Here is a 23,602-nt window from a genome sequence, read left to right as displayed (position 1 = left end):
TAGATGATAGATGAATAGATAGATAGATAGATAGATAGATAGATAGATGAATAGATAGATCGATGATAGATCGATAATAGATAGATAGATGAATAGATAGATAGATGATAGATAGATAGATGATAGATAATAGATGATAGATGATAGATAGATTGATAATAGATGATTGATAATAGATAGATGATAGATAATAGATGACTGATAGATGATAGATGATAGATAATAGATAGATAATAGATAGATGATAGATAATGGATAGATGATAGATAATTGATGATAGATAGATAATTGATGATAGATAATAGATAGATAGATAATTGATGATAGATAATAGATAGATGATAGATAATTGATAGATAGATAATTGATGATAGATGATAGATACTGTAGATGATAGATAAATAATAGATAGATAATAGATTCCAAAAAGTAGGAAGAATGGGAAGCATTTAAGGAAACCAGGATGGATGAACACAGAACTTAAACACATGCTAAAAAGAAAGAAAGAAATGTTTATCAAATGGAAAGAGGGAGGCATATCTAAAGAAGATTATAATGCAGTCTGCAGATCCTGTAGGGCACGTAACAGGTTAGCTAAAGCTGACTATGAATTAAGGCTTGCAAGACATGTCAAAAGCAATAAAAAAGGATTTTGGGGGTATGTCAAAAGTAAAAGAATAGTCAAAGATGCTATAGGATTTTTTCAGGATGAAAATGGTGAAATGGTAAGAAAGGATGTTGAGAAGGCCAAACTTTTTAATTCCTATTTTGCATCTGTTTTCTCTCAGAAAGAAAATGTAACATCAACTGATTTTCACTGTCCTATTAAAGGAATAGAAGAATCCAAATTATCTGTAAACAGAGAGATTGTGAGGGAATATTTAACTAACATAAATGAGTTCAAGTCTCCAGGTCCAGATGAATTACACCCCAGATGCTGAAGGAGATCGTAGAAGAAATTTTAGAACCACTCTCCATAATTTTTGAAAATTCTTGGAGAACAGGAGAAGTCCCAGAATACTGGAGAAGAGCAAATGTTGTTCCTATCTTCAAAAAGGGGAAGAAGGTGGACCCAGGGAACTATAGGCCTGTGAGTCTGACTTCTATACCAGGAAAGATCTTTGAACAAATTATTAAACAACATGTATGTAAGTACCTGGATAAGAATGAAGTGATTAACCAGAGTCAGCATGGGTTTGTAACTAACAAGTCATGTCAGACTAACTTAATTTCCTTCTATGACAGAATCACTGACTGGGTGGATCAGGGAAAAGCTGTAGATATAGTATATCTTGACTTCAGCAAAGCATTTGACAAAGTTTCTCACACCATCCTTATTGAAAAAATGACCAAGTATGGAATGGACAAGGCAACTGTTAGGTGGATTCATAACTGGCTTAGTGATCGGACTCAAAGAGTGGTCGTAAATGGCTTCAGATCCAGTTGGATGAATGTCTCAAGTGGGGTACCACAGGGCTCTGTCCTGGGACCTGTATTGTTCAACATCTTTATCAGTGATTTAGATGAAGGAACTGAGGGTAAACTGATTAAATTTGCTGATGACACAAAGCTAGGAGGGATAGCTAATACTAGAGAAGAGAGAGAGAGGATTCAAAAAGACCTAAATAAACTGGAGCAGTGGGCAGCAACTAACAGAATGTTTTTTAACAGGCAAAAATGCAAAGTACTACATCTGGGCAATAAAAATGAAAAAAAGCATCTACAGAATGGGAGGAATAGAACTAAGCAACAGTACATGTGAAAAAGACTTAGGTATACTAATAGATCATAGACTGAACATGAGTCAACAGTGTGATGCAGCAGCAAAAAAGGCAAATACAATTCTGGGATGTATTAACAGAAGCATACAGTCTAGATCACGTGAAGTCATTATCGGACTTTACTCCTCTTTGGTCAAACCTCATTTGAAATACTGTGTCCAGTTTTGGGCACCACATTTTAAAAAAGACATCGACAAACTGGAGCAAGTTCAGAGAAGAGCGACCAGAATAGTGACCGGTCTGCAGACCATGTCCTATGAGGAACGGTTACAGGATTTGGGAATGTTTAGCTTGCAAAAAAGAAGACTGAGAGGAGACTTAATAGCTGTCTACAAATATCTCAAGGGCTGTCACATTGTAGAAGGATCATCTTTATTCTCATTTGCACAAGGAAAGACTAGAAGCAATGGGATGAAATTGGAGACACAGATTAGATATTAGAAAAAAAAAATTGACAGTTAGGGTGATCAATGAGTGGAACAGGCTGCCACGAGAGGTGGTGAGTTCCCCTTCAATGGACGTCTTCAAACAGAGGCTGGACAGACATTTGTCTGAGATGATTTAGTGAATCCTGCTTTGAGCAGGGGATTGAACCATATGACCCAGGAGGTCCCTTCCAACTCTACCATTCTATGATTCTATGATTCTAGATAGATAGATAGATAGATAGATAGATAATAGATAGTGTGGTAAGAAGACTCACTTGGCTGCTTCCAGAAGCAGACACAGGAACATTTTCGTCTGCAGGTTTATTTAGAACCTCATAAAGCACTGCAGGTTCCACAAACTAAATATGGCCTTGTTGGCATAATGGTAAAACAAAATATATATGATAGCACGGTTCATATGAATGCGGGATTCACCTGTTTAAGTTGCAACACACTTCAGCTCCTCCTGAGCTGAAGTTCCACACAGTCTGGAAACTTCCTTCTCCAAACTCACAACAGAGAAAAAAAACTGTGAGTGTGCTCAGTAAATGAGCATTTAACTTCCCCAGCCACACCTTTGAGGTGGAGATATGGTGAATGACCTCCCTCCCGCTCTACAAACATTCACAAAGAACTAGACCCAAGATGGCTGATTAACCTCTTCAGCATCTAACATGCTGAAGAAACATCTAGGTTCAGTTCACTAAGGCTTGTAGCCGCAGTGAAACATATCTTCCCTCACATACATCACCAGTGACTCTATCACAATAGATAGATAATAGATAGATGATAGATGTTAGACAGATGCACTATATCTGCTATATTGGAAAAAATATTGTGCCCCCTCCACATCCTTCTCCAGGAGCTTTTCTGATCCCCATCCTACACCCATAGACATTAATATGGAGTAGCCCCTCTGCAGATATAATGGCTCCCGCTCTTCTGGGAAGGATTTCTATAAGATTTTGGAGGCGTCTGTGGGACTTTTTGCCTCTTCATGCAGAATATTATTTGTGGGGTCAGACCCTGATGTTGGGGGTCCGGGCTCACAATCTACATTATAGAATGGGGCTGAGGTCCGGGCTCTGTGCGGTGGCTCATGTTCTCCTCCATGTCTGTATGGAGCTTGTGCACTGGGCGCAATCATGGGGAACAGAGAAGGGTCTTATCCAAACTATTTCCACAAAGCTGAAGCTACAATTGTCCACAATGTCTTGTGCTGAAGATTAAGATTTTCCTTCCCTGGAGCAGAGGGTCCATGGCCGCCCCCTGATAACAGCCCATAGCATTATGTGATGGGTAGATACCGCACATGGTGTTGTTAAGCATCCAGCAACTAGAGGGGTTAACAGTGTGCAGCTAGGGGAAAGTGGCCAGGCCTGCCTCAGAGAGACTGGGTAGTGTCAGTTCTGAGCTGGAGAGAGAGCTGAAAGGATGCAGACCTCTTCAACAGGCTGATGAGGGTTCTGGGACTCTCTCACTGCAACTGCCGCTTGGTTGCAAGTGGTATCTACAGGAGAAAGTATTGGAGAAAGGAGTTAACTGCTGTTTAGCAAAAGCAAGAATTGAACACCACGCCTGAGGACTGGACTCATCCTTCCGTTCTAACTCCCCCTCGTACCTCACTGCACTAGAAGGTAAAGCCTGTGACTCTGTGGACCAGGGATTGCTGGTGGGAGCATTGCTGTTGTGGGAGAATTGCTGTTGTGGGAGCATAGAAGACTTGATCTGTGCTGTACTTTGCTATTAATGTGACTTTAAGAAGAAACTGTTTGTTACTGGAGCCTGTTTCTCAGGAGACTTAAACTGCACTGGCCATGCGGCTTCATTAAATGCTCCTGTTCAACTGTTCATGAGGACTCTTGTCAAATGTGTCTGGTCAGCAAGTGAATCCATCTGCGTGTCTGTGCCTGAGGGTCAATACCCCTGTGTGACTGAGAGAGCAGCATTCTATGGTCGTCCTGAGTAACGGTTCCCCCAGGATTCCAAAGAATTCATGAAACCAATCTCGCCCCTATCTAAACTTAGCGGCGTGCGTGTAGCAATTATCTCCTTCCACCATCTGTACAGCGGCACAATGCAGTCAGGGGGAACGTCCTCCTAGAATCACCAAACCCAGACTCCTCCATCAGCCACAGGTAGAGAAGTGTGATCTGTCACTGCACAGAACATGTCTCCTCCAGAGTCCAGTGGTGGTGGCTTTACACCACTCCATCCGACGCTCGGCATTGTGCTTGGGGATGTACGGCTGCATACAGCTGCTCGGCCATGAAGCTTCTGGCGGGGGAGCAGTGTTTGTGCTGATACCAGAGGAGGCCTGGACTCTGCAGTTGTGGGGTCAGCAGAGCGGTGGTGACTTTTCTGTCCTCTGCTCCTCAGCACTCGGCCCCCCTGCTATGTAACGTTATGGGGTCTCCACTTCATGGCTGAGTTGCTGCGGTTCCTTCCACTTCTCAATAATATCATTCACAGGTGATGGAGGAAGATTCAGGAGGAAGAAATGTCATGGACGGACTTGTTACCCCGGTGGCTCCTATCACAGGACCGCGCTGGTATCAGGGAGCTGTGCACCACTGGCCGCTCTGTCACATGGTAGTAACGGCAGACAGCATGGCGGGGACCGGAGGTTATACACAGGGGCGAGGTGCTGAATGTTATACACTAGGTGGGGAAGGCCCAGAAGTTATAAACCGGGGGAGCGAAGGGCCAGAAGTTATACTCCAAGAGGGCGAGGGGCCAGAGGTTATACATCAAGGGGCAAGGGGCCAGAGGTTATACACCATGGGGGGGCCAGGGAGCACCGGGGGACAATGGGGATGGATATGATACATTGGGGGGACAATGGAGCTGGATTTTATGCACCTGAGAAGGAGGGTCAAGACATTATACACCAGGGGCAACTAAATGAAAAACCAGACTTTAGTTATTAAGGCACGTGTCCCAATACTTTTCTCCCTAGAATGTATCTTATACTTACGGTATCTATCTTTCTAGCTATTTCTGTACAGGGAGAGGTAATCCTAATCAATACATATTAAATAAACACCAAAAGAACAAAACCTTGCCACGTAGGAGCCACGTACGACTCGCCCCAACCTCTAAACCTGTAGACTACATGATGGAAACATATGATGGGGAGAAGTGGGAGATAAAATGGAAGAGTTTTTTTTATTGTCGTCTTTCTTTCTTCTTCTCACGTGCAGCTGCTGGTAATTTTCTTTTATACCTTTTGTCTCATTAAATGATCAGGACATTTGCCGGAATTATCTCGGCGTGTTTTCCTTTATTAGCTGTTTGGTAATTAATTTCTATCAATAGTTCTGTAACTTTTCTGCTGACACCAGCCTATTTGTAGACAATGTATCTTGTTTTAGCTTTTCCTTTTGGAGAGATCTGGGGCTTCGGCAAGTGTCAGAGGAAATAACAAAGCGCTCCTCTCCGTCCGCACACATTTCGGCACGGTGCTATTTGTTCCAATAACAGCAGAAATCAGGACACTCTGGGCTTAATTATCTCCAGTATTGTCTGCTGCGTCAATACTAAAGATAAAACTTCTTCGCTGCACACAGGAGGAGCCTTTGATATTCGTTTAGAGCCGGACAGAATCACATTTGTTAAGAATTTTACTTTTGCAGAATAACAGAAAATGTGTAGAAAGTCGTACAACACGATAGATCACAATGGAAGGATCTGTACCGTCCTTTTATGGAAAAGATAAAGTATTAAATGGATGATCAAGACCACAAATGATCAGCTCGGAGGTTGCAGCAAGTAATGGCTTCCCCAACTGCTCTGATAATTACAATGATGGATGATTGGGCACATACAGAATCAAAAATAAAAAAATCAGCCTGGCCAATACGGCTCCCACAAGTCATCACCATCACCAATGGTCTCCAGAAAGACTCGTCCACATGGCAATAGTGCGGACCTAGTGTGGCATCACATATATAACCCCATATGATCACCCAGTGAGACTTTCTATTCTTCCCTAGAAGAAATATCATCCACAATGTAGCAATATTAGAAGAAAACAAAGGTACAGAATGGGTGAACAGCTTCAAAGACATGGATAATCGTACGGACATGTACATGGTGCACGCGTTTCAAGCCTTGACTAAACCCCCTAGTAATATACAGCTCCACAACCTTTTTTTGTAGTAAGTTCACAATATAGTTGAAAGCTTTGGTTGTCTTGACATGTTTCCAGTGCCAGATATAAATAAAGATTTTGGGGGACCGTTGGGGAGAACGCTGGAGAATATTTTCAATTATTGAATGGGTTATGAAGAGTAAAGATGGCAAAAATAGTCCAATGGGATCTGTCGAAACCCTAGCTGAGGTTACACCCAAGCGTATGTGTTTGACACAGTCACAGAGGTGTACCGGTCTACTTCTCCACATAAAACACATAATATTCACCTCAATTGGATCCTTCCACTAGTTCTCACTATACCTCAGTGCATTGGGTTACCCAACCCAATGTGCATTACTGACGTCACAATCCCACAGCTCATTGCTCAGCTCAAGTGGTGGGATGCCACATGAGTATTCAGGTAGTTGGTATTTGTGGACAGCTTTCCTCTGCCATCTCTGCAGGAACCTCCTGACAAACGTAGCTCTGCCGTTTCTTTGGGTAACTTTACTATATAGATGTACCGGCTCTGCATATACCTTCTGACGAACCCATCTCTGCTATATTGCTGGACAGTTATGTTATTCCACTGGCCAATTCTGCCTTGGACTCTATGACATACCCAGCACTGCTATATCACTAGGCATCTTTGGCATACTGCTTGCAAGTTCTTCCTTGGACTCTATGGCAAGTCCAGCTCTGCTATATCCCTGGGAAACCCTGGTATACCACTGGGCATTACTGCCATGGACTCTGTGGCTTTGTCGCTCTGCTATACCATTAGGTAATTCTGCTTTATCGCTGTGCAACTTCAGCCTTGGCCTCTGTGATAAACCTAGCTGTACTAGATCGCTAGTCCAGTTCTGTGACATAGGACTCTGCTCTATAGTCAGTTCTGCCACATTTTTGAGACAACCCTGCTTTCTTGGGGATTACAATTCTGCTTCTCCAGTCGTCGCCCTCTTACAACTCAGTTATTCCAACTGGACCACTCTGCTGCACCAACGCGATTTGTCCATGCTGCCTAATAACTGCTAATCCAGACCAAGGGCTTGGAGAACCCACCTCAGCAGGTGAGACATAGCATAATTGCCCAGATTACCATGGCCCGTTGTGGCTGTTGAGCCCTGGAATCTCTCCTGATGCTGACCCCTGTCCTGGCTCTTGATCTTGTGTGCGCCACTCCAAGAATCAGTGATATTAGACACATGGAGTGGAAGCACATGGTGAAAAGAAAAGTGTGGCAAGGAAGAAGTCTTCATTTAGTGAAGTCTTCAGAAAGGAAGACTGAATGGAGACTATTCAAAGATGCTTTCTAATTACATGAATCACCCGAACGGTACAGTCCTGCCAGATCTCCATTCATTCCTGCTGTTGGACTGTGAGTGCCCCTGTACTGAAAATCTCTCTGAAGCCAATGTGTAGAGATGAGCAAATATTGATTTCTACACAGATGTTACAAAGATCTGCATTTGCCAAAATACAGATTTGCATAGTTCGCTTCAGTGCTGATTCAGCAAAATGGAGGCTGCCGGCTGCCATTTTCTGAACTGTAAAAGGGTTGCTTGTTTGTACTATAATACTGGGGGGTGGCTTTGGGGGGCACAATAACGGGGGCTGCTGGCTGTGGGGAACTATAATACTAAGATATGGCTGTGGGGGGCATAATAATAGGGGCTACTGGCTGTGGGGGACATACTACTGGGGCTGCTGGCTGTGGGGGACTCACTACTGGGGCTGATGGCTGTGGGGGACATACTACTGGGGCTGCTGGCTGTGGGGGACATACTACTGGGGCTGCTGGCTTTGGGGGACATACTACTGAGGCTGCTGGCTGTGGGAGACATACTACTGAGGCTGCAGGCTGTGGGGGATATACTACTGAGGCTGCTGGCTTTGGGGGACATACTACTGGGGCTGATGGCTGTGGGGGACATACTACTGAGGCTGCTGGCTGTGGGGGATATACTACTGAGGCTGCTGGCTTTGGGGGACATACTACTGGGGCTGATGGCTGTGGGGGACATACTACTGAGGCTGCTGGCTGTGGGGGACATACTACTAGGGCTGCTGGCTGTTGGGGACATACTACTAGGGCTGCTGGCTGTTGGGGACATACTACTGGGGCTGCTGGCTGTGGGGGACATATGTCACGGGTGTGTCGCCACGAAGATCGTCACGAGTACACAGCCTGACTTCTCGCAGCTGACTTGTTGGTGCTTTGTGTTTTTCGGCAGTGAGGGAGTTAATTCTCTCTCTCTCTGTGCTAGACGAGGTCCAGCCTCGCCCAGCTGCAATCAATACTGCTGTAGTGAGACTCCTTCAAATGCCTGCTGGTCTGTTTGGGAAGTGTCGGTGAAAGCATTTCATTCAGACTAACAGAGCGGATCGTGGTGTTTGGAGTTTCTGAGATAAGTGCATTTGGAGTGTTTTTTCCCTTCCTCGCTTTATCATTTATCTCCTTTCCCGTTGGTGTTCCCTCTGTTGTAGTTGTGTAGTTGTTGTATGCAAGGTGGTTTTGGTTTTTCCCTTGTACTGTCTCAGTTTGTGTCCAAGTTCTGGAAGGCGTTTTGTGCATGGCGGGGGATGCATTTGTCATTCTCGGAGAAAGGGTGTCAGGAACTACCTCCTCATCGCGAGTATGACTGTTCTGTAAAACTGCTCCCTGAGGCCAAGTTACCTAAAGCTAGGTTGTATAACCTTTCTGGTCCTGAGAGGCAGGCCATGAAGGATTATATTTCAGAAAGTCTGGCTAAGGGGCATATTAGACCTTCATCTTCACCGGTGGCTGCGGGGTTCTTCTTTGTTAAGAAGAAAGATGGAGGCCTACGCCCTTGCCTGGATTTCCGTGAACTTAATCGGATTACGGTCCGAGATCCGTATCCGCTCCCACTTATTCCCGATCTCTTTAATCAGATCGTGGGCGCCAAATGGTTCTCTAAGTTGGATCTCAGGGGGGCGTACAATCTGATTAGGATGAAGGAGGGGGATGAGTGGAAGACGGCGTTTAACACTCCGGAGGGGCATTATGAGAACCTTGTCATGCCATTCGGTCTGACTAATGCCCCGGCGGTGTTCCAACACTTTGTTAATGACATTTTTCGCCGCCTGGTGGGACAGTTTGTTGTCATATATCTGGATGATATCTTAATTTACTCGCCGGATCTGGTGTCTCATCAGGAGCACGTTAGGCAGGTGTTACAGATCTTGCGGGATAATAAACTGTATGCCAAATGGGAAAAGTGTGTGTTCGCCGTACAGGAACTCCAGTTTTTAGGCTTCCTGGTTTCAGTGTCCGGTTTTCGTATGGACCCTGGGAAAGTGCGGGCAGTTCTTGAGTGGGATCGGCCAGAGAATCTTAAGGCACTACAACGTTTCCTGGGGTTTGCTAATTATTACCGGAAGTTCATTCGTAATTTCTCGTCCATGGTTAAGCCTCTCACAGACATGACTAAAAAGGGGACGGATTTTTCTAGGTGGTCTGACAAGGCTTGTCAAGCATTCTCCTCCTTGAAAAAATGTTTTGCCTCGGCACCCATACTCATTCAACCTGATGCGTCACGCTGTCTCTGTATACTGGAGGTAGGGGGCCTAAGCTGACCCTAAGCTGGGGCCCTGACTAGTCCCTCAACCTGGAGGTACTGTTAATGGTAACTTGGAGTTCCAGGTATCGAGGGTCATCGATTCACGCTTTAATCGCCGGTCCCTTCAGTACCTGGTTCATTGGAAAGGGTATGGTCCTGAGGAGAGGATGTGGGTTCCTGCGTCGGATATTAACGCAGACCGATTAGTTCGGGCCTTCCACACGACTCACCCGGATAAACCTGGCCCTGAGGGTCCGGAGGCCCCTCGTAGAAGGGGGGGTACTGTCACGGGTGTGTCGCCACGAAGATCGTCACGAGTACACAGCCTGACTTCTCGCAGCTGACTTGTTGGTGCTTTGTGTTTTTCGGCAGTGAGGGAGTTAATTCTCTCTCTCTCTGTGCTAGACGAGGTCCAGCCACGCCCAGCTGCAATCAATACTGCTGTAGTGAGACTCCTTCAAATGCCTGCTGGTCTGTTTGGGAAGTGTCGGTGAAAGCATTTCATTCAGACTAACAGAGCGGATCGTGGTGTTTGGAGTTTCTGAGATAAGTGCATTTGGAGTGTTTTTTCCCTTCCTCGCTTTATCATTTATCTCCTTTCCCGTTGGTGTTCCCTCTGTTGTAGTTGTGTAGTTGTTGTATGCAAGGTGGTTTTGGTTTTTCCCTTGTACTGTCTCGTTCGTCTAAGTACTGTGTGTGGGCATATTATTACTTGTCCCCTTTTGTTGTGATCGGGGTCCTTCTCAGGACTAGATTACTTAGGTGCAGGGATCCTCAGGAGGTAGGGGTTACGCTGGCGGCCTGGACCTCTGTACCTTTAACAGTACCTCCAGGTTGAGGGACTAGTCAGGGCCCCAGCTTAGGGTCAGCTTAGGCCCCCTACCTCCAGTATACAGAGACAGCGTGACAACATACTACTAGGGCTGCTGGCTGTTGGGGACATACTACTAGGGCTGCTGGCTGTGGGGTACATACTACTGGGGCTGATGGCTGTTGGGGACATACTACTGAGGCTGCTGGCTGTGGGGGACATACTACTGGGGGCTGCTGGCTGTGGGGGACTCACTACTAGGGCTTCTGGCTGTGGGGTACATACTACTGGGGCTGATGGCTGTTGGGGACATACTACTGAGGCTGCTGGCTGTGGGGGACATACTACTGGGGGCTGCTGGCTGTGGGGAACATGCTACTGGGGCTGCTGGCTGTGGGGGACATACTACTGAGGCTACTGGCTGTTGGGGACATACTACTGGGGGCTGCTGGCTGTGGGGGACATACTACTGGGGGCTGCTGGCTGTGGGGGACATACTACTGGGGGCTGCTGGCTGTGTGGGGGACATACTACTGGGGCTGATGGCTGTGGGGGACATACTACTGGGGCTGATGGCTGTGGGGGACATACTACTGGGGGCTGCTAGCTGTGGAAGACATACTACTGAGGCTGCTGGCTGTGGGTGACATACTACTGAGGCTGCTGGCTTTGGGGGACATACTACTGAGGCTGCTGGCTGTGGGAGACATACTACTGAGGCTGCTGGCTGTGGGGGATATACTACTGAGGCTGCTGGCTTTGGGGGACATACTACTGGGGCTGACGGCTGTGGGGGACATACTACTGAGGCTGCTGGCTGTGGGGGACATACTACTAGGGCTGCTGGCTGTTGGGGACATACTACTAGGGCTGCTGGCTGTTGGGGACATACTACTAGGGCTGCTGGCTGTTGGGGACATACTACTGGGGCTGCTGGCTGTGGGGGACATACTACTAGGGCTGCTGGCTGTTGGGGACATACTACTAGGGCTGCTGGCTGTGGGGTACATACTACTGGGGCTGATGGCTGTTGGGGACATACTACTGAGGCTGCTGGCTGTGGGGGACATACTACTGGGGGCTGCTGGCTGTGGGGGACTCACTACTAGGGCTTCTGGCTGTGGGGTACATACTACTGGGGCTGATGGCTGTTGGGGACATACTACTGAGGCTGCTGGCTGTGGGGGTCATACTACTGGGGGCTGCTGGCTGTGGGGAACATGCTACTGGGGCTGCTGGCTGTGGGGGACATACTACTGAGGCTACTGGCTGTTGGGGACATACTACTGGGGGCTGCTGGCTGTGGGGGACATACTACTGGGGGCTGCTGGCTGTGTGGGGGACATACTACTGGGGCTGATGGCTGTGGGGGACATACTACTGGGGCTGATGGCTGTGGGGGACATACTACTGGGGGCTGATGGCTGTGGGGGACATACTACTGGGGCTGATGGCTGTGGGGGACATACTACTGAGGCTGATGGCTGTTGGGGACATACTACTGGGGGCTGCTGGCTGTGGGGGACATACTACTGGGGGCTGCTGGCTGTGGGGAACATGCTACTGGGGGCTGCTGGATGTGGGGACCATACTATGAGGGCTGTGGGGGACATACTACTGGCTACTGCTGACTGTGGGAGACATACTACTGAGGCTGCTGGCTGTGGGGGATATACTACTGAGGCTGCTGGCTGTGGGGGACATACTACTGGGGCTGATGGCTGTGGGGGACATACTACTGAGGCTGCTGGCTGTGGGGGACTCACTACTAGGGCTTCTGGCTGTGGGGTACATACTACTGGGGCTGATGGCTGTGGGGGACATACTACTGAGGCTGCTGGCTGTGGGGGACATACTACTGGGGGCTGCTGGCTGTGGGGAACATGCTACTGGGGCTGCTGGCTGTGGGGGACATACTACTGAGGCTACTGGCTGTTGGGGACATACTACTGGGGGCTGCTGGCTGTGGGGGACATACTACTGGGGGCTGCTGGCTGTGGGGGACATACTACTGGGGGCTGCTGGCTGTGTGGGGGACCTACTACTGAGGCTGATGGATGTGGGGGACATACTACTGGGGCTGATGGCTGTGGGGGACATACTACTGGGGCTGATGGCTGTGGGGGACATACTACTGGGGGCTGATGGCTGTGGGGGACATACTACTGGGGCTGATGGCTGTGGGGGACATACTACTGAGGCTGATGGCTGTGGGGGACATACTACTGGGGGCTGCTGGCTGTGGGGGACATACTACTGGGGGCTGCTGGCTGTGGGGGACATACTACTGGGGGCTGATGGCTGTGGGGGACATACTACTGGGGCTGATGGCTGTGGGGGACATACTACTGGGGGCTGATGGCTGTTGGGGACATACTACTGTGGCTGTTGGCTGTGGGGGACATACTACTGAGGCTGGCTGTGGGGGACATACTACTGGGGCTGCTGGCTGTGGGGGACATACTACTGGGGGCTGCTGGCTGTGGGGGACATACTACTGGGGCTGCTGGTTGTGGGGGACATACTACTGGGACTGATGCCTGTGGGGAACATGCTACTCGGGGCTGCTGGATGTGGGGACCATACTATGAGGGCTGTGGGGGACATACTACTGGCTACTGCTGACTGTGGGGTACATACTACTGTGGGCTGCTGACTGTGGGGAACATACTTCTAGGGGTTGCTGGCTATGGGGGACATTATTCTGGGGGATACTGGCTGTGCGGGGCATTATACTGGGACTACAGGCTGTGGGGGACTATAATTCTGGGGGCTAGCTGTGGGAGCAAAACACAGGGGGCTGCTGGCTGTGGGGGACATTAGAGGGCTGGCTATGGGGGACATTATACTGGAGAAGACTGGTTGTGCGGGGCATTATATTGGGGCTGTGGGGGACCTTAGAGGGCTGGCTATGGGGAGCATTATACTGGAAGCTGGCTATGGGGGACATTATACTGGGGGATACTGGCTGTGCGAGCATTATACTGGGACTACAGGCTGCGATGGACTATAATTCTGGGGGCTAGCTGTGGGGGCATAACACAGGGGGCTGCCGGCTGTGGGGGACATTAGAAGGCTGGCTATGGAGAGCATTATACTGGGAGCTGGATATGGGGGACATTAAACCAGGGGCATGCCATGAAGACATCATACTGTATACTTGGCTGTGGGGGACATAATACTGGGGGCTGTGATGACCATACTGTATAGAGGGCTGTAGGGGACATACTGAGGTAATTGACCGACTATCAATTAAATAAGTATCTCCAAAAGTAATAAATTAACGTAATTCACTGTCTAATCCAATTGGAGTAAATTTAAAACAAAGCTTTTACTATTTCAGTTGAATTGCAATAGTAATTAAACACAATTATTCTCCCAATGCCAGAGATATTAACCACTAAGTTAATATTGCTTGATCAATTAAAATATATTAGTGATGTGAGTGTTATAGGTCTATATTAGTATATTGATCCCTAGATCTCAATGGTGAGACACAGTATCATATTACCTACAGCTTAATAGGGACTACAGATGATAAAGGCGTTCCCGAGATACTGACCACTAAATCCAAATCACTTATTGTTTGATCAATCTAAATATTACCAGCATAAATTTTTGCATCTGTTTTCTCTCAGAAAGAAAATGTAACATCAACTGATCTTCACTGTCCTTTTAAAGGAATAGAGGAATCCAAGTTATCAGTAAACAGAAAGATTGTGAGGGAATATTTAGCTAACATAAATGAGTTCAAGTCTCCAGGTCCAGATGAATTACACCCCAGAGTACTGAAGGAGATTGTAGAAGAAATTTTAGAACCACTCTCCATAATCTTTGAAAATTCTTGGAGAACAGGAGAAGTCCCAGAAGACTGGAGAAGAGCAAATGTTGTTCCTATCTTCAAAAAGGGGAAGAAGGTGGACCCAGGGAACTATAGGCCGGTGAGTCTGACTTCTATACCAGGAAAGATCTTTGAACAAATTATTAAACAACATGTATGTAAGTACATGGATAAGAATGAAGTGATTAACCAGAGTCAGCATGGGTTTGTAACTAACAAGTCATGTCAGACTAACTTAATTTCCTTCTATGACAGAATCACTGACTGGGTGGATCAGGGAAATGCTGTAGATATAGTATATCTTGACTTCAGCAAAGCATTTGACAAAGTATCTCACATCATCCTTATTGAAAAAATGACCAAGTATGCAATGGACCAGGCAACTGTTAGGTGGATTCATAACTGGCTTAGTGATCGGACTCAAAGGGTGGTTGTAAATGGCTTCACATCCAGCTGGATGAATGTCTCAAGTGGGGTACCACAGGGCTCCGTCCTGGGACTTGTATTGTTCAACATCTTTATCAATGATTTAGATGAAGGAATTGAGGGTAAACTGATTAAATTTGCTGATGACACAAAGCTAGGAGGGATAGCTAATACTAGAGAAGAGAGAGAGGATTCAAAAAGACCTAAATAAACTGGAGCAGTGGGCAGCAACCAACAGAATGTTTTTTAACAGGGAAAAATGCAAAGTACTACATCTGGGCAATAAAAATGAAAAAAACATATACAGAATGGGAGGAATAGAGCTAAGCAACAGTACATGTGAAAAAGACTTAGGTATACTAATAGATCATAGACTGAACATGAGTCAACAGTGTGATGCAGCAGCAAAAAAGGCAAATTCAATTCTGGGATGTATTAACAGAAGCATACAGTCTAGATCACGTGAAGTCATTATCGGTCTTTACTCCTCTTTGGTCAGACCTCATCTGGAATACTGTGTACAGTTTTGGGCACCACATTTTAAAAAAGACATCGACAAACTGGAGCAAGTTCAGAGAAGAGCGACCAGAATGGTGACTGGTCTGCAAACCATGTCCTATGAGGAACGGTTGCAGGATTTGGGAATGTTTAGCTTGCAAAAAAGAAGACTGAGAGGAGACTTAATAGCTGTCTACAAATATGTCAAGGGCTGTCACATTGTAGAAGGATCATCTTTATTCTCATTTGCACAAGGAAAGACTAGAAGCAATGGGATGAAACTAAATGGGAGGAGACACAGATTAGATATTAGAAAAAACTTTTTGACAGTTAGGGTGATCAATGAGTGGAACAGGCGGCCACGAGAGGTGGTGAGTTCCCCTTCAATGGACGTCTTCAAACAGAGGCTGGACAGACATCTGTCTGAGATGATCTAGTGAATCCTGCTTTGAGCAGGGGGTTGGACCAGATGACTCAGGAGGTCCCTTCCAACTCTACCATTCTATGATTCTATGATTCTATGATAAATGCTATAGGTCTGTATCAATATATTGATCCCTAGGTCTCAATTGTGAGACTCAGTATCGTATTACCTACATCTCACTAAGGACTACAGATGACAAATTCGATCATATCTTGAACACAAAGTGATCTAATAAGAAGTATTATTCCCTAATGCTTCACTCCTTTAAAAACTAGCTGACAGCTGTCATAAATAACACTGGTCCTAGAGAGATAGCCCTGGCACTAAAGAGAAAGCCCTATGTGTTTCTTCAATCAGTGGTTATTGCTTTGAATCATCAGGCGCTACGTACAGTGTGTGCACATACAGATAATATAGATGACATATGATACAGAGGTCTGTGGTGTCCAATATGTATATGTATATGTAATATGTATATTATTGCTGTGGGGGACATTATTCTGTATAGGGCGCTGTGGGGGACATTATTCTGTACTAGATGGTGGCCCGATTCTAACGCATCGGGGATTCTAGAATATGTATGCGGCCGACCGGGTGCAATCAGCAGAGCGGTGTTTAAATTTGGCGCCAAAATCGCTGATTGGTCGAGGCCGGCAACCGTGACCAATCAGCAAAGCGGTGTTAAAATTTGGCGCCTATATCGCAGATTGGTCACGGCCGCCGGTCGCGACTAATCAGCAGAGCGGGGTTTAAATTTGGCGCCAATAATGCTGATTGGTCGCGGCCAGCGAACGCGACCAATCAGCAGAGGGGGGGGTTTAAATTTACCGCCCATATCGCTGATTGGTCGCGGCCGGCGGCCGCAACCAATCAGCGTCGTATTAGTGAGGACCGGGGAGCGGTGCTACATGTGCGGGTACTTCCGCTGCGAGCAGCTGGGAGATGAGCGGCTGCTCGCAGCAGAAGCATCCCGACCGGCGACGCCGCTCCTCGGTCCTCCGTTCACACTTGCCATCGGGAGATCAGAGCGTAGTTTAAATTAGGCGCCAATCTCGCTGACTGGTCGCGGTCAGCAGGCAGCTGCAACCAATCAGCAGAGCGTTCTTTAAATTTGGCGCCAATCTTGCTGATTGGTTGCAGCTGGCGGTCGCGACCAATGAGCAGAGCGGGGTTTAAATTTGGCGGCAATACTGCTGATTGGTCGCGGTCGCCGGCCGCGACCAATCAGCAGAGCGGTGTTTCAATTTGGCACCAAAATCGCTGATTGGTCGCGGCCGGCCACTGCGACCAATCAGCAGAGCGTTGTTTAAATTTGGCACCAATCTTGCTGATTGGTCGCGGACGCCAGACGCGACCAATCAGCAGAGCGTTGTTTAAATTTGGTGCCAATCTCGCTGATTGGTCGCGGCTGGCGGCCGCTATTTAAATGTGGCGCCCAAATCGGTGATTGGTCGCGGGCAGTGGCCGCGACCAATCAGCACAGCGGTGTTTAACTTTTGCGCCAAGATCACTGATTGGTCGCGAATGGTATTGGTGAGGACCGGGGAGCGGAATCATATTGGTGAGGACCGGGAAGCGCCGCTGACTGTGCGGCTACTTCCTCTGCGAGAAGCTGGGAGATGAGCGACTGCTCGCAGCAGAAGTATCCCGACCCGCGCTGCGGGTCGGGGTCCTTCTGCTGCTAGCGGCCGGGAGATGAGCGCCTCGAGCCGGTCATCTCCCGGCTGCATCGCCGCTGAGCTCCGTCCCGCAGATGAGCCACTAACGGCCGCCATCTTTTTTCTGAAATCCCGCGTCACTGATTGGCCGCTGCCGGACCAATCAGCGACGCGGGATTTCCTGGACAGACAGACAGACAGACGGGATAAGACGATTATATATATAGATAGGGCGCTGTGGGGGACATTAATCTGTATAGGCGCTGTGGGGACATTATTTTGTATGGGGCGCTGTGGGAGACATTATTCGGTATGGGGCGCTGTGGGGGACATTATTCTGTATAGGGTGCTGTGGGGGACATTATTCTGTATAGGGCGCTGTGGGGTACATTATTCTGCATAGGGCGTTGTGGGGTACATTATTCTGCATAGGGCGCTGTGGGGTACATTATTCTGTATAGATGGCTGTGGGGGACATTATTCTGTATAGGGCATTGTGGGGTACATTATTCTGCATAGGGCGTTGTGGGGTACATTATTCTGCATAGGGCGCTGTGGGGTACATTATTCTGTATAGGGCGCTGTGGGGGACATTATTCTGTATAGGGCATTGTGGGGGACATTATTCTGTATAGGGCGCTTTGGGGGACATTATTCTGTATACAGCGCTGTGGGGGGACATTATTCTGCATAGATGGCTGTGGGGAACATTATTCTGTATAGGGTGCTGTGGGGGACATTATTCTGTATGAGGTGCTGTGGGGGACATTATTCTGTATAGGGCACTATGGGGGACATTATTCTGTATAGGGCGCTGTGGGGTACATTATTCTGTATAGGGCGCTGTGGGGGACATAATTCTGTATAGGGCGCTGTGGGGGACATAATTCTGTACAGGGCGCTGTGGGGGACATTATTCTGTATAGGGTGCTGTGGGGGACATTATTCTGTATAGGGCGCTGTGGGGGACATTATTCTGTATGGGGCGCTGTGGGGGACATTATTCTGTATAGGGTGCTGTGGGGGACATTATTCAGTATAGATGGCTGTGGTGACCACATTGTATAGGGTGAACATCATACTGTATATTGGGGGCTGTAGGTTTATCGGTGGGTCTGGGGGCGCCACTGGCTTCATCTGCCTAGGACACCAAAATACCTTGTCCCGGCCCTGCCGTAGATGCACCTTCTGATTGATGGTCCTCCAAGTGTCCAAGGTTCCACTTGATTCAGTTAAGGCTCCATTTTTCTGGTTTCCTTCCCGTCCACGGTTTTCTCAGACATCTTATTATACTTTGACATTAAGTATAGTTGACAGTTCATTACTTCTTAATATTTTTTTTTCTCCTTCCCATCTAAATATCAGACAAGTTTGTTGATTTTGAAGCCTTTTAAGAAGCCGAGGGAACTCTGGATCACTTCTTCATTTACAGTCTTATCAGCCGCTTCAGAAGATCACTGTAGAATATTGAATTGCTTTGGGTAACATCAAATATGTTTGGTAATTAGAAGCAACTTTCATCTCTCTTATTTCCTTGAAGATTTTAATTGAAATTAATTAAACACTCATTACTAAAATCTAATGAAAATTGCTTGGGTGAAGAAAAAAAAAAAGCTTGTGAGAAATATATGAGGGGGAGGGGGGCGCGGCGAGTTGTGTTGCAGCATTCAATCAAGAGCTCTGCCCTGTAAATCATATTGACTGTAAATATCGCTTTTCCTTTTTGATTAGGTCGAGAGGGTGATGATATTAAATGCTGAAATTAGTTCTGAAAAACCTTCATCTTTTCATGGAAAAGCCGAGTGCAGGCTGAATACACGGAGAAGATGGAGTAGAATTTACTGTAACCAATGACACATTTTATTACATTTTTTATATTGGTTTTTTTTTGTCCTTTTTCTCGTGCAACATTTCAACATCAACAACATTAAAAATTAGGGGAGTGGGAAAGGTATATTAATGGAGAAGGGAGAGGAACAAGCTTTGAGACCACCACCACTCTCAAGAATGAAGATCTAAAGTCGTCCCTGAGCGATGATTGTGTAGATAATTATTGGAGCGGAGCTAAACTTGTAGGACTCCTTTCTCGTGATTGCTTGAGATCAGTAAGATTCCTAATACTATGGATAGGGGACAATTTTAAAAATTGAAAAAACATTTAAAGGATTATTTATGACTTTGTTATCAACTATCCACAGGCGCTACCCACCACCACCACCAATTCGAGAATGTGACTCTAAAGTGCCCCATTTGATTGTAACGACGGCCATGCATGAGCACCATCGCTGCTTTCATTGCCTGTAGGACCGCCGGAGATAGAGGCGTTTAGTCCTTGGCTTTCTCTGGCCGACCCATGCCTCATGCACGGCCATCATCCCATACAAATGAGATGGTGCGCATGTATGGTTCCTGCTCCATTCTGAAAAGCATTGCAGAGCCCTGTTCTCAGTATCGGTAAGGGTCCTGGTAGTCGGACCCCTAGAAATCAGCAAGTTATGACATGAAATGATAGAAATTAAAATAACTCTTTAAAGGGATGAAAGAATTTTGAGTAAGTAGAAGAAATCCTCATCAGGATCCTCAGGTATTGGTCATAAGAGCGGATACTGACAGGGGAGATTTGCTAAAACTGTCTAATTTTTAGAATGTATAAACTTTAACTGGACGATCTTAAATAAGCCCTCCTCCTTCTCCTCCTCCCATCAAAGTTTTTATCCTCTTAATATATTGCAATCATCATATTATACAGCACTGTGTACTTACAATTGCTCATTTTGCCTTTCTACCCAGTTAATTCTTCTCTTTTCTCTGCTCTATGTAAAAACAGGAAGTCTCTTGTCCTTGCAGTTATCATTCCCCTCTTCAACTTCTGACCCAGCTGCTTCCCTTCCCCCTGCCAGGGACTTTTGCCGTGACTTATGAGTCATACAGGAAAAATTGACCCCCTGTTTCTACATAGAGCTTAGAAGGATTCGACTATTCAGTTTTTAATCACGTGATGTCATAGACCTAATGGAAAAGAGAAGAATTAGCTGGGTAGAAAAGCAAAATGAGCAATTGTAAGTACACAGCGCTGTATAATATGATGATTGCAATATACAGTATTAAGAGGATAAAAATCTTGATGGAAGCGCTTTTTTAAAATCTAAAATCTTATAGATTATCATCCTGCGTGAAGGACGATGATAAATTAATTAAATTTATCTTTAGACACTTTTGCTTAAAAACTAGTTGGCCTCCTTCGCTGCAAAAGACCTTGACTCTGATTCATCAAGATTGTCATTTTTCATGCCGGTCTTGTTGAGGGGGGAAGGGTGCAGTGCAAGTTGCCTGATTCATTAACAGGTGCATGTCTCTTAAAGGGGTTATCCAGGACTTTTCTTATTTTTTGCTGTGGGGAAAGGATGTTACAGGTGGGTGATTGCTAACTACCTGCCTGTTCTGCCCAGTGCCGATCTCTGCCAGCTTATGGACGGCGATTCTGCGGCATCCAGTGACGTCACATCAACAGAGCAGCGTTTTTGCTTCCACTCTCCTCTGTTGACTGGGCGTTTCAGCCGATGTCATGCTGATTGACTGCCGGCTCTCCACTGCCTTACTGCAGGGAGCCGGCTGTCAATAAGCATGACATTGGCAGTGCCGTACTGTCTACAGAGCAGAACGGAAGAGGAAGAGCTTCTCTGTTGACATGAGGTCAAATAAAGCACCTGAATCGCCTGCAGGAGTGGTTCTTGATGGCTCTGACCGGCAGAGATTGGCACCGAGCAGAACAGGCAGGCAGTTAGCAACTACTTGCCTGTAAGATCTTAGCCCCATAGCAAAACATATGCACAGGACAGATATCCCCGTTAATGAATCAGTCGAAATCTGAAGTGTCATATGCCTCAGTGCACCTCACCACAAATCTTACGTCTATCAGGTCCTGGAGTAAGATGTTTGACAAAAGATATGCCACCGCCTGTCATGAACTTGATGAGCGGGGGTCGCCACACCCTGTCAGTGCACCGTCACACTGTAGCTCTGCCTACTTTGTCGAAACTGGGCGAAAATGGCATGTAAAACCCAAATGTCAAAAACTCTGCTCTAAGAAACGCCTGAAAAATTTCTCAAAAATTGTTTGAAAGACTCTTCTCATTCGCTTCTAGTGTAAAAACACTTTCCTGTTCATATGTTCCATCTTTTGTGCATTTTTTTGGGGCATTAAGCTTTGAATACCTGGTGGGGGAAATGAGTGCATTTCTGATGCACTAATTTCAAAAACTTTTCACAACCACTTTAGGAAACTTCAGGAATTGAAAAATTCCTCCGAAATCTCCCTAAAGTAGAAGTTTCTTGAAGCTGTTTCCACTACAAAATTTCACGTTTTTTTACCTCCTCAAAAAAACTCCCCTGTGCACATGGCATTATTGCCGGATTTCTTCACAGATGACAGCTGATTGTGGGGGGTCCCACCAGGGTGAGACTTTATCAACTGATTTCGAGTCTTATTTTGAGCAGTGTGATCCTGTGCTCTTCTAGTCTTTACATGAGGGAGATCTCAACGAGCTCCGGAGAAGCTGCAGTCTAATTACCTGCTTATGTTTCTCTTTCTGCCATCATTTCTCTTCCCGTCATTTAAGAACTTTTTTTGTTATAAATTACTGTAAAAACATCAGAATAATTGGGCTGATTGTGACATAGAGGGTTGCAGCTCTTGACAGTAATAAATTCATTGTAGATCTGGCGATGTGGTAGATAACTGTCTGAGAATGAAGTTGTGACATTGTATCTAAAAATGTATCATCACACAAAATGTGAAAAGCTTACAAATCCATTAACTGACCAACCACTTTAAGAAAATTGAATAGATCAAAGCAAATCACCTGGTCCATGAAAACTAAGGTGACTTGTCTCCCCGTTGACTAAGAGGTGGTGGTCAGAACTTTTCTTTTACTAAACGGCTGAAAAAATTACCAACCATGTGGTTATTGTCTGCAAATACAGACAAAAGGTTCCTATTTAGCTACTGGGAAAACTGGAACTATAGTGCATAGATGTGACGGTGGTGGGAGTGGACCCACTGCACCACTGGCCGGGCTTACCCTAGAGGGTTGTGACTAAGTGACTACCTGGTTTTCGTTAGAGCTTATGATGGTGACTATAGACTTGGGTTGCAAGTAGTCACCAGGTGCCACTTCAGGGCATCGCTGGACCTGCAGTAGCTGTGAAGGAAAGGAAGGCGAAGAAAGAAGCATAGTCAGATGGTCCGAGGTCAGAGCAGGCAGCTCGGGTTCACAATACAAAGACGGGGTCAGGGGCGGAGGGGTCATACAGAACAGGTAAACAAGCCAGGTCGGTAACAGGAGTGATGAGACAAAATAGCACTTAAACTGATTTCTGGAGACAGACAGAAACCTAAGTTAAAGCAGAGAATAGAGGGAGAAGCTGCCTAATATATCCCCTGCTGGCAGGGGATAGGCTAGGTAAACCAAACCCTGAAGGACACAACAGGGTTAAATTCCTGCAGGATCTGGCTGTGCCTCCCTATAGCCAGGTGGAGACAGCAGGAAGATGCAGCACAGCTGGGAGAGCAGCATGAGGTAACTCAGCGAGGCAGCCTGACACAAAGGGGGGCAGAGCGGTGAACGCAGTGAGCGGTGGCGCAGAAAACGAGTGTGATTTACCGCAGTGACAATAAAAAGATAATGGCAGCGAGGGGCCCTGGCGCAGGTCATGTGTCTGCCCCTCTACATCATCAGGTCCTACCCATTTCACATGCGATACGTCCATATCCATACATTTTTATATTAGGCACACATATACACATTTATGTATGAAATACACCCTTGCATATACATTAAACATGCATTAACACATTATGCACACATATGCACATTAAAATGAATAAGACACAATAGCGCCCCCTATAAGATTAATAATAGAATAAACTAGCTGCTGGTAGGGCTCTGTGTAATAGCCTGTCAAAACAGTGAGAATGGATAAGATCAAACAAAGCACACCGCCGCTCTCCAATACT

This window comes from Phyllobates terribilis, unplaced genomic scaffold (genome assembly GCF_046119375.1).
Source record: "Phyllobates terribilis strain yellow unplaced genomic scaffold, ASM4611937v1 Scaffold_4__5_contigs__length_816908805, whole genome shotgun sequence".
Lineage (NCBI taxonomy): Eukaryota > Metazoa > Chordata > Amphibia > Anura > Dendrobatidae > Phyllobates > Phyllobates terribilis.
This window is presented reverse-complemented; position numbering follows the sequence as displayed.